This window comes from Macrobrachium rosenbergii, chromosome 12 (assembly GCF_040412425.1).
Source record: "Macrobrachium rosenbergii isolate ZJJX-2024 chromosome 12, ASM4041242v1, whole genome shotgun sequence".
Classification (NCBI taxonomy): domain Eukaryota; kingdom Metazoa; phylum Arthropoda; class Malacostraca; order Decapoda; family Palaemonidae; genus Macrobrachium; species Macrobrachium rosenbergii.
Genome location: NC_089752.1, coordinates 109,827,114 through 109,839,352, shown reverse-complemented (window position 1 = coordinate 109,839,352; position 12,239 = coordinate 109,827,114).

Sequence of the window (12,239 nt, the reverse complement as noted above, 5' to 3'; positions counted from 1 at the left end):
TCTTTGATGCGAAAATGCATTTGCAGCACGAAGTGGCGTTTCCTCACTGGAAATAATCCATTATTTGCTTAATCTCTCAGTTTCCGCGTAATGAATTTGATCCTCTTTGCGTGTGTGCAGCATCGGGGGTCTCGGTATCTCTTAAATGGCTTTCGTTTTTTAATATTCCTTCGTCGGGGTTAATCCAAGATGGTTCCCGGAGGCTCACCTTGGGCGTTTACGCGTCCACTTAGTTTTGCCTTCATTTAGAAATAATGAGCAGTGGAGCAGTTCTGATCCTCTGACGCCGTAGTCATCAAGGGGAATTAGGCGCTATCTTACATCAACATGCAGTGAATTACACGGCATTACCTTCTAGTTTACTAAATTTCGAGTTCTTGCATCATGTCAGATTAATCCCCCAAATTCCCTCCACCACTGTCTAGCGGACAGAAAATCGTTGGGTGCAGCTGTAACGAGAAGACAGTTTACTATCTTGAGCCCATAATCATCTTTGTCAAGATTTAGCTGAAAAAAAAACAAGAAGCTTTTGCAATATTTATTTATACACGGAATAAAGTAGCCTTTTTAGTTTTCTGAAGAGAAAACTATTGTGCCGGCTTTGTCTGTCCGTCCGCACTTTTTCATGTCTGCATTTTTCTGCCTGTCCTCAGATCTTAAAAACTTCTGACGCTATAGGGCTGAAAATTGGTATGTTGATCATCCACCCTCCAATCATCAAACATACCAAATTGCAGCCCTCTAGCCTCAGTAGTTTTTATTTTATTTAAGGTTAAAGTTACTCATAATCGTGCGTCTGGCAACGATATAAGCCAGGCCGTGGTTAAAGTTTCATGGGCCGCTGCTCATACAGCATTATACCGAGACCACCGAAAGATAGATCTATTTTCGGTGGCCTTGGTTACGCGATGCACAGAAAACTCGATTGCGCCGAAGAAACTTCGGCGCATATTTTACTTGTTTTTAATATTCTTCAGCATTTTTAATAAGAACTCATTTTATGAAGGTGGCATTTGTTAACAAATGTTACTAGTATTTCAGGGCAATATGATCTAGGAAAAAAAAATATTATCCGTTAGGTATTCTTCCCCTTACGAAGGGTTTTAATATACTCAGATTTCCGGAATAAGGTGACTGTATCCCTAACAAATGGCCACAAGATTTAATGATAAGAAACATAAAGGAATGGGAATATTTATTACAATAAATGTGAATGCAAAGGTCTCGGGATAGTTGGTGAATAGATAATAGAACGCTCTCTCTCTCTCTCTCTCTCTCTCTCTCTCTCTCTCTCTCTCTCTCTCTCTCTCTCTCTCTCTCTCTCTATATATATATATATATATATATATATATATATATATATATATACATATATATACATATACTGTATATACATATAAATATACTGTATATACCTACATATATACTGTATATTCATACATACGTATATATATGTATGTTTGTATGTATACGTTTGTGTGTGTATTTATATGTTTGGGTGCGAGAGCATATGTTAGTGTGATTATTTGTATATTTCATCTTTGAGAGCTCAAGTGTTCAAATCAGACTTATAAGAATTAGTTTTAACATTGTTGTTAACAATGAACCACTTTTGGAAACGTTAGAACTTTTCTCAGTAAATCTGTTCAGCTCTTGCTTCCTAGTGGAGACAGAAAAGGTGAGAAAGTGAAATAATAAAAATATAGCTTTTTCTAGTTAAGTATTTTGAAAAATTTGTTATAGAAAAAGGTAAAGTATTATGTTGCACTACAGAGATGTTAAAAGACACTAAATTCACCGCTAAATAAAGCCTCAATACATAAGATAAAGCAGAGAGAATTAGCATCAAGATATTCATACAAAAAAGTGTCAGTGTCACTTAGAGGTTTGGATGAAAACAAGGTTGACAGCTTGAAGTGGGTGAATGCCAGAAAGTAGTCAATGTAGTTAGGTGAGAATTCCTTACAGGGACAGCAAAACATTCATAAAGATTGGACTGAACTATGATTAGCCTGGAAAAAAAAATGATAGATTTAAAGAGATATTTACGATGATGTAGATTGTAAAAAAAAATCTTATATTTAAGTTTATGACACAAACAAGAAAAATAGATTGAATATAGTAATCTACAGTATAGTTAGTTCTTTGGCATTTAGAATAATGCTGATATTAGCCTAGAGAAATTGCCATGTTTTTATTATTCATCTATTTACATTTCATAGCAGTTTTTGTTTGCTTTTTTTTAGAAGACCAAATATTACGCTCAAAACGTTAAATAAAATCAAAACTAACATAAAATATGTGTTTAGATGACTGAGGCATATTTTTCATAGTATAATAATCCTAAAGTTATATAGTATCATAACCTTTAATAGCCATCTATTAGTAGGCAATCAAACGAACTTTAATAACCACACATTAATAATAGTTTCGAAAAACTTATTTTATCAGTGATTCAGCATGTGCGATCTTAATTACAGATATTTTTTGTTTTATATTTTTTTGTTAGTCTGCAACTGCGATTTAATCAAGTGGTGTTATGAGTTAATAAATCAATCAACACGTGAATATGCTCTGTCATGTAATTATGATTCATCCAACCCTGAAAATTAAGTTGATTATTTGTTTGTGATTGATGATGAAAGCTGCGATGTTGAATTGCAATATGAATGGCAAACAAATGTTACGCCCCAAATATACTTTAGGCCTCAGTCTCAATTTTGAATGTTCATAGTGGTCTAGAAATATGGTATTGCACGTGGTTTACATGATTAGTAATGTACCAATGAACCCTTCTGAGAATCTGTTTACATAAACAGTGCAACTCTTCTCTCTCTCTCTCTCTCTCTCTCTCTCTCTCTCTCTCTCTCTCTCTCTCTCTCTCTCTCTCTCTCTCTCTCTCAGTAAAACGCTAAATGTCGTGGTATTGTATTCTTACTAATCATATGATGATTTGTTCCTGTATACGTCACCTTTAAAACTCAGTTTCTAAGTTTGTTTAAAGTGACTTAGGAAACTGTACAGCCTCCCTTGTTATCCTGTTTATTCTAAGACTCCTTTAGATTAAATTTACCATTCAAAGTAATCTATAAGAATTGACTCAAGAAAACCCGGTTCCCATTATCATTGGCTCCTTCACTCTGCCCATCAACCCAACTATGTATAATATATAGAGAGAGAGAGAGAGAGAGAGAGAGAGAGAGAGAGAGAGAGAGAGAGAGAGAGAGAGAGAGAGTGAGAGAAATATGATCCTCGGCGCGACGGAAGACTTGAATCAGTTAGATAAACAACATATTTATGCAGTACTCAGAATCGACATTTCTAAATCTCATGAAGCAATTCCACCTCGGGACTATTTCTTCCCTCTTCCGGAATTGGAATATAGAGTTTAGGCCATAGGCCAAGCACTGGGAGCTATGAGGTCAATCAGCGCTGGAAAGGAAATTGAGAGTTAGGTGTGAAAGGCGTAACAAGAGGAAAACCTCGCAGTTACACTATGAAATTATTGTTAGGAGAGGGTCGATAGCAAGATGGGAGAAAGATAATATGAACGGAGGCAGAGTAAAAGGAATGAAAGGGGTTGCAGCTAGGGGCCGAAGAGACGCTGTACCCCGTGAGATGCACCGACGGGGCTGCCTCTTTCGGATTCTCTGTAAACCTGCGCTGGCTTCAAAGCCGTCCGAGGGGCGGCTAATATCCACCTGGAGATTCCACGCCGAAGGCAAACACACCAGGATAAACAGGGATTTCCAGGAGATATTAGAAGGTATTATGTGACTCGAAATCTGTTTGCTTCGTAGCCACAAACATCACGTGGTAATTGGATTTACGACCGGGAGAGCAAACTTGACATTTGTCGTTGTAGGTGAAATATGGGTGGGTAATTGTAGCAAATGTGATCTCATTAAAACGATTTGTAATAAGGCAATTATTCGAAAGTAATCTTGGCGCGGTGTATCGCGATCTCTCTCTCTCTCTCTCTCTCTCTCTCTCTCTCTCTCTCTCTCTCTCTCTCTCAATTAGACATAAATCCTGGAGAAAAATACTTCAATTCTAACTTAAAAGGAGAATGCCTTTCCAACGTAACAGAATATTTCAGATGAAGAAATGACCAAGTTTGCTTATAAATATATTTTAATTTATGAAATTGGTTGCCTTCGTAAGTAAACAGCCTACACAAGAAGTGAAACCAATAAGCATTACCTAATTAGCATTATAAAGGCCTTTGAGACTTGTCTTCCGTACAGAACTGGAGTGAATTTCCCGGAACAAAGGATAACTTCTAAATCACAAGTGGCTCAATATCAACTCATTAGAGGAAATTGAATAATGCCTTCGCTAATGCACTGGCTGGCTACGAACACATAATTCACGTGGAAATATATATCTAAATTGACGGGGAAGAGAGAGAGAGAGAGAGAGAGAGAGAGAGAGAGAGAGAGAGAGAGAGAGAGAGAGAGAGAGAGACTACGTCCATCCGTGTAGCTATTCTTCTTTTCCTAATTTAATATACAGTATATGCATGTATACTTATATATATCATATATATATATATATATATCTATATACCCACATATATATAGATATATATATATATATATATATATATATGTATATATATATATATATATATATATATATATATATATATATATATATATATATATATATATATATGTATAACTGACTCACGAAGATATGGAACGTGATGAATGTATAAATAAAAGCAAATGCTACAAAGGAAAAATGAAACAACAGAGTGGTTGCTAGGCCCTTCGACACATGGTCCTTTACCAGCAGACTAAGTTTCTCGTTGGCCGAATCGGTAGAGTTCTCGGCTAGAACTCTGCTAGGCCCGAGTTCGAGTCTCCGGTCGGCCAGTGAAGAATTAGAGGAATTTATTTCTAGTGATAGAAATTCATTTCTCGCTATAATGTGGTTCGGATTCCACAATAAGCTGTAGGTCCCGTTGCTAGGTAAACAATTGGTTCTCAGCCACGTAAAATAAGTCTAATCCTTCTGGACAGCCTAGGAGAGCTGTTAATCAGCTCAGTGGCCTGGTTAAATAAGAAAGCTCGTCTAATTGACAGATGACAAACATATATCCCTGATGATGGGGATTATAAGGAACAGATGTACCTGGAATCCAACACAGTTGAACAAGTAGTGGACCTACCAAAACAAAGGTAAATCTTTGAGAGGTTTTACAAAGGATTATGCCCAACTTGATCAAAAGCAGGGAGGAGTCAATTAAAGTACTATACAGAGAAAGAGACTAACCACCAAAAATTACCTTGGAATGAATAAGCTGATTACATATTTATAAAAGTACAACACATTTTCTCCTTTAGGTAAACAATAAAAATTTTTGCAAAACGAACATTTTAAAAAAACTTTTAAACATACAAATACATAGAAAACATATATAAGGTACCGAATTAGTAATCAAGTCAGTGATCTTATCTTTAAGGTCATTCTTGAACATTTTACTAAAATACAGGGGTCCAAATAATACATGACAGGGATAAAGTTAAAGTTATAGCTGGAAGTGAGCTGTATAATTGTAGATTCTAAAAGATTTTGTAAAGAGAAATCTTTCGATCTGGCATTCACTGAACTGTCAGTCCAATTGATCCTGTGCGAGTTTTCACTTAAATGAATGAATATTGCATTGGATGTTTGCCCAGTTTTGACAGAATACTTATGCTGCTTAAATCTCACTTCTAAATCCGTACTAGATTGACCTGCATGAAAATAAGAGCTGTCCAAGCATGGAATTTTATATATTATGTTGTTGCTTTCCTTAAGACTATTTTTTATTAACATTCATTTTAGTGTGTTACTATAGGAAAAGTCCAGGTTGACATTAAATGATTTTAACAATGATCTTATGGTTTCAAAACCACTAAAATAAGGCAGGCTTTCTTGTAAACTTATTTTTATATTTTTCATCAGTCTGCTAGTAAAGGACCGTGCGTCGAAAGGCGGGGCAACCACTCCGTTGTTTCATTTTTTCCTAGTGGCATTTGCCTTTATTTATGTATATGTCATGGCCAAAGCCCGAAATTAACCAAAGTGGGAAGTGGCCGGCCAATTTGGGAAATGGGCGAGGTGGTGTGGCCAAGGTCTGAGTACTTGAAATTAACAGTGCATTTGTTTTACCGTGTTTAGTACTAGCACCTCTGGAATCAATTGTCTTTAAGTGCATTTGCTCCCCGAGGGGCTAGTACTAAACATGGCAAAACACATTTGATTCCCGAGGGGCCAGTACTAAACACGGCAAAACAGTGTTCGTGACTCACTGTTTTGCCGTGTTTAATAATAGCCCCTCGGGGATCAAATGTCCCTAAGTGAATTGGTGATTTCACGAATTCCCTGAAAATTTCAGGGATTTTGTGAATCCCTGATTTCACAGTCTTACTATAACATATATACTGTATACTCAGTGTACTGTTAATTTCAAGTAACCGGACCTTGGTCACACCACCTCGGCCATTTCCCTAATTGGCCGGCTGTAACATTTTATAATATACATACATACATACATACCGACTTTGGCCGATTTTAGGTTTTATATATGTAACATTTATAATATACATACATACATACATACATACATACATATATATATATATACACATATATACATATATACATATATATATATATATATATATATATATATATATATATATATATATATATAACATAAAATCTGTATATCATTGTCTGGATACCTGCATCTTATGCGTATTAAGAGCACCAATTTAGCTCATTCATATCTCCAATCTGCATTATTTCCAGTTGTCTAAGAAGTATTGCAGAAGAAGAGTTGAGCAGAGGAGAAATGTGATCTCTTATCCGAACGTGAACATCGGCATGCTCAATTGCATTCTCTTAAGATACAACGGCAGACATCAAAATTCCACCATAGGGTATGGGGAATCTATTACCCCATTACTATTTTTTTTTTAGAATTTTTTCTCTTCAGACATTGCTGAAATGTTTTGTGTGTGGAATTTAGGCTTAACAATCGCACTGTACTTTTGACATTGGGCTAAACGAATCGTAATTTACAAATTCCAGCTTAGCTAATGTCATTCTTCCTTATCTTAATAGGAATTCGACTTCTCTTAGAGGCGCGATCCTCTTTGTGGAATATTAAGGAGAAAACCATTGCTGCTTCCTTTCAATCAAATTCTCCTCTGCGCCGTTTATTTATTTCTCCACAACCATGATAAATTAATTATCTTTGTTCATACTTTCTGTCAGATGAAATCTCTGTTTATGAAAATAGCTATTACGAATTACTTTAATTTATGAAAAACTGTTTTATTTTTAAATGTGCTTGATTTTTTTTTCGGTTTTAGAATCGATCAATCAATCCATGCTAGAATATATTTGTATAGCACAATTAGATATTGTTATTTCTTTTTCTGTATATCACACTTAGACATTATAATGCATTATCACTGGAAGTTTTCTGCAGTATAAAAATTATATTAATATTCGCAAAATATAGCATTCACAACATGTGGTATTGACACTGCTACTATTACTACTAATAAGGCTAATGATGAAAAAGAAGATAAAATTGTTGGTTTGAAGTTTACATTTGTTGATTCATTATAAAAAACGGAAAAATAGATAACAAGCGCCATGCGAATAGCTGGAGCAGAAAGGCAGAAAGCCAACGCAGGAATAAGGAAACAACAGATTGCAGTATGATATCGTTTATGTTGACTGACAGTTCTTTGCAAGCCATAAGACAGAAGCGATTCCAGATATATTACAGAGGGAGCATCAAGAATTCAATGCATGGCGACCATCACCGGATACTAGCAAAATTCCGACTCACTTTTGAGATGTTGACTGACAGTTCTTTGTAAGCCACGAGACAGAAGCGATTCCAGATGCGTTACAGAGGGAACAGCAAGAACTCAATGCGTGGCGACCATCTCCGAATACTAGTGAAATTCCGATTTACTTTAGAGATGCTGCAGTCGTATTTCTCCGAGTCCTGTGATGAGGAAAGAACCCTTGGTAAAAATTTGTTGAACCTTATTCAGAAAGGATGAGAATCGTGAATCTCTCTCTCTCTCTCTCTCTCTCTCTCTCTCTCTCTCTCTCTTTCCCAGGGAGTAGGCAGACACTTCACGTACTGTCTAACGTAGACGTGGAGTAGACACCCAACATCAGCCTCATTAATAGCAGTCTCCTGTCACAAGCGGCGCAGGTATGGTGATCTTTTACCAATTCCCTGACGGCAATAATTAAATTAACCTTCTCAGGAGGGCCATTCATTGACAGGGTGCCTGTCAGCAAAAGTGACAGGCATCCAAGATTTGTATCTACGCTTTTTCCTATCGGTAAGATTGCATAATGATAACAATAGTAGAAAATTTATGCTGAGATTATAAAGTTCCCATTTTTTCATGTGAATGATATAATCATGTAAATGAAGGGAAAAGAAGAGTGTTATGAATGATGAAAAGTGAAAGCAATTATTAATTGAAATTATTTTGATGAAAAGTGAAAGCAATTATTAATTGAAATTATTTTTTTTACCAACAGCAACATTCACGGCAACAATTCAAGCATACACACAGATATATACACACAAATATATATATATATATATATATATATATATATATATATATATATATATATATATATATATATATGTGTGTGTGTGTGTGTGTGTGTGTAAATAAATTGCTAAGTAAAGGACAAGAAGTCGAAAGGCCTGGCAGTACTCCATTGTTTCTCTTTTCTTCGTGGATTTTGTCTTTATATATTCATCACGCTCCATATTTTCGTGATTCAACTACACACACACACATACATGTATATATATACAGTATGTATATATATATATATATATATATATATATATATATATATATATATATATATATGTGTGTGTGTGTGTGTGTGTGTGTGTGTGTGTGTGTGTGTGTGTGTGGGCGCGCGAACGTGTGTGTTAAATAATTAGCTGGCATAATTAATTTGACATTTCGTGATTAGCATAGATTAATTCGAATTTTTGCAGAATGATTATCTGTACTTTAAAACATGGAGTATGGAAGATGGGTAAACAATAAATCTTTCGGATATTTCGCAATAAACACTCAAAACTGTCAGGAAAAAGGAAACCCTTACTTAACCTGTTCCATATGAAATCGGTGGCATGAACTACCTTTTAAGGTACTGCAAAAAAAGTAAGCTTGGAGTGAAAAGTAACAGCGAAACTAACGTTAAAAAGTACTCATAGTAGCGTGAGTCTTGAAATGGAGAAACAAATCCACAGTTACGTATGGGTACATATATTCAAAAATAACTCTTTACAAAGAGCTTTCGGGAATCTACCCGATTCCCCTTTTCAATTCCCTCTTCTAGATTGAAAAGGGGAATTGAGTAGATTTCCGAAAGCTCTCTGCAGAGACTGCTTTTTAAATATATGTACCCATACGTAACTGTGGATTTGTTTCTCCAAAACTAACTTTATCATATAATCAGTATCGTTAAGTATCCTACACAAATTGCTTAGGAATGGACGCGTTTTACGATGTTGGGTAGTTAATAGAAGCTTTATGCCAAATGCAAGGCACAGAAAGTTAATGAGGCCATTGCTGATCCACTCTGGCTCTCCAAGAAGATTGACAGTTCGTTTCTACAACAGCGGACAGCGGTGAAGCTATTAGAGGTGTTACATCTAACAAGTAAAAAATGCGCAATCGAGTTTTCTGTACAGCCACTACACCGTATAATCAGGGCCACCGGAAACAGATCTGTCTTTCGATGGTCTTGGTATAATACTGTACGAGCCGCGGCTCATGAAACTTTAACCACGGCCCGGTGGCGCCCTACCTTATATCGCTGCCAGATGCACGATCATGGATAACTTTAATCTTAAATAAAATAAAACTACTGAGGCTAGAAGGCTGCAATTTGGTATGTTTGCAATTTGCAGCCATCTAGCCTCAGTAAATTTTAAGATCTGAGGGCGGACAGAAAAAGTGCGGACAGAATAAGGTGCGGACGGACAGACAAAGCCGGCACAATAGTTTCTTTTACAGAAAACTAAAAACTGGTGTGTCACATTTACATGTAAAATGACGGCGAAAAATAGAACACTGCAGAATGGAATACCAGAAAATAAACAGTTCCAGTGAAGCTAAAAAGCACAGTATTCTCAACGACATAGGGTAAAAAAAAATTGTTCACATCTTAATAATGTGGTTCCGTACAGTGGTAGGGGTTTTTAATGCTCTTGTAAGTGATACGTTTGCACAACCTATACTTGCTAGTTTTTCCCCTTCCGATTTCAAGGTCACTTGGACTATGTGGAGCAGGTTTCACAACTTGACTTTCTGGTTTACAAAAAGAAAAAAAAAACTGGTTTCTCTGCGTATATGGTCAGCTTAATTGCTCATCTCCACGCAGGGAAAGTGGAACTCAAAACTAGCGGTTCAATGCTTCCTAAATCCTGCATTATTTATTAAAGGGTGCTTAGTATTCTAGATTTTGAAGTTTTTGGCTAAGGTTTTAATGATATACCAAGCATTCTGATACTGAATATCGCGAAAACCTTTTTATCTGGCACTCATAGCATTAGCCATTTACTGAAAGCTACTCACAGATACATCTTGTGTAAAATTAGTAATGTTAATACATGGCTTTCTGGAAAAAATTTTGAAACCGTTGCTGCTGCACAGTTTCTTCCATTCATATTATTCTCATTTTTATATGACAGTTCATTTAACGATTATCTGAGAGAGAGAGAGAGAGAGAGAGAGAGAGAGAGAGAGAGAGAGAGAGAGAGAGAGCGATTGCCTAGGTCCAGTAGAGCAAAGCTGGCATGAAGTTACGCTACACTCAATGTCATAGGTCACGATCGGTAATCACACGGAGCCAAGAAGTTTTCAATCTACTAAAGCTCAGGAGGAAATGAAAGAGGACTGAATGTCAGGCTTATACAAGTCATCCTTTTTCTCGTTTTCTTCATTTCCGGTCGAAATGAGGGTCACGAAACTGAGTCAAGTTTTCGGCCAGTGAAAAACGCTAATTGAAGTTAATGGCTGTGTTCATGAAGCAAGAATAAAAGTACAGTGGTTACTCCATTTTCTAATTAGTCTTCAGTGAAGCTTATTGGTTGAGATCACTTATATAAGCAGTGTTTTGTGCATTCGTAATGCAATGAACAGTCTTATCCAATTTGAGAAGAAATTCGTGGTTCTTTGGAGAATTGGGAAAAGAATACAGTTTCGATAATTTAACTTTACTGCAAAGTTCCACCAGCACCCGGCCCCACCTCTCTCTCTCTCTCTCTCTCTCTCTCTCTCTCTCTCTCTCTCTCTCTCTCTCTCTCATGCTCTTTTCTATTAGTGGCTGGAACAAATGAACTGAAATGTTCTCGATTTTTAACAAATCGTCTAATCTTTTTATGTGATGTAAAAAAAATGTAGAATCAGAGGTTAATTATCGATATTAGCTTCCATAATATTCTTATAAACGCCTGAAACAAGCGTAATAACGGGTGTTCGTCATAAATGCAATACGTTAGATCTTTTAAGCTCTATACCTGAAACTGGCACCTTATGGTAACAATGATAAAATGACGAAGGAACAGCTTTCTTGAAAACTTTGTTGATCGTTTGCTTTTTACTGATTAAATCGAATATCTGTAACCCCTGAAATGGCTTGTTGATTTGTGTCACAGAATTCAGACTGCGCCACCCATTCCCACCTCCCACGCCCGTCCCCCGCCCACCACTTACCCTCCCTTCCATCCAACTCTCACAGAACACTTCCATGGCTATAAATTTTCACTTATTAAACATCATTGATGAAATTTTAATATTCAATGTAGTCAATGTGAAATACAATTATGCGTCTTGTAATATCATCTGTAATACTGCGAATCTCATCGAGATTATAATATGGAAAAAATGCAATTTTTAATGCATACGTAATTAGTCATTCCTTTTTACAAATAAAATATTGAAGGTTTACTAACCTTTGGCTCATAAAGAAGAACGATTCAAATAGGAAAGTATATTCTGAATGTGTCTTCGGTAGATTTGTGTCTTATGTAGTAAAGTTCCGTTCACAATCAAATTTATGAATCGTCCGTTCATGCATCGTGGAAAGGGTTAATCGATCATTGATTATGATTTATGGTACATTTTAGTTTTCTGAAAAGTAAACTATTGTGCCGGCTTTGTCTGTACGTC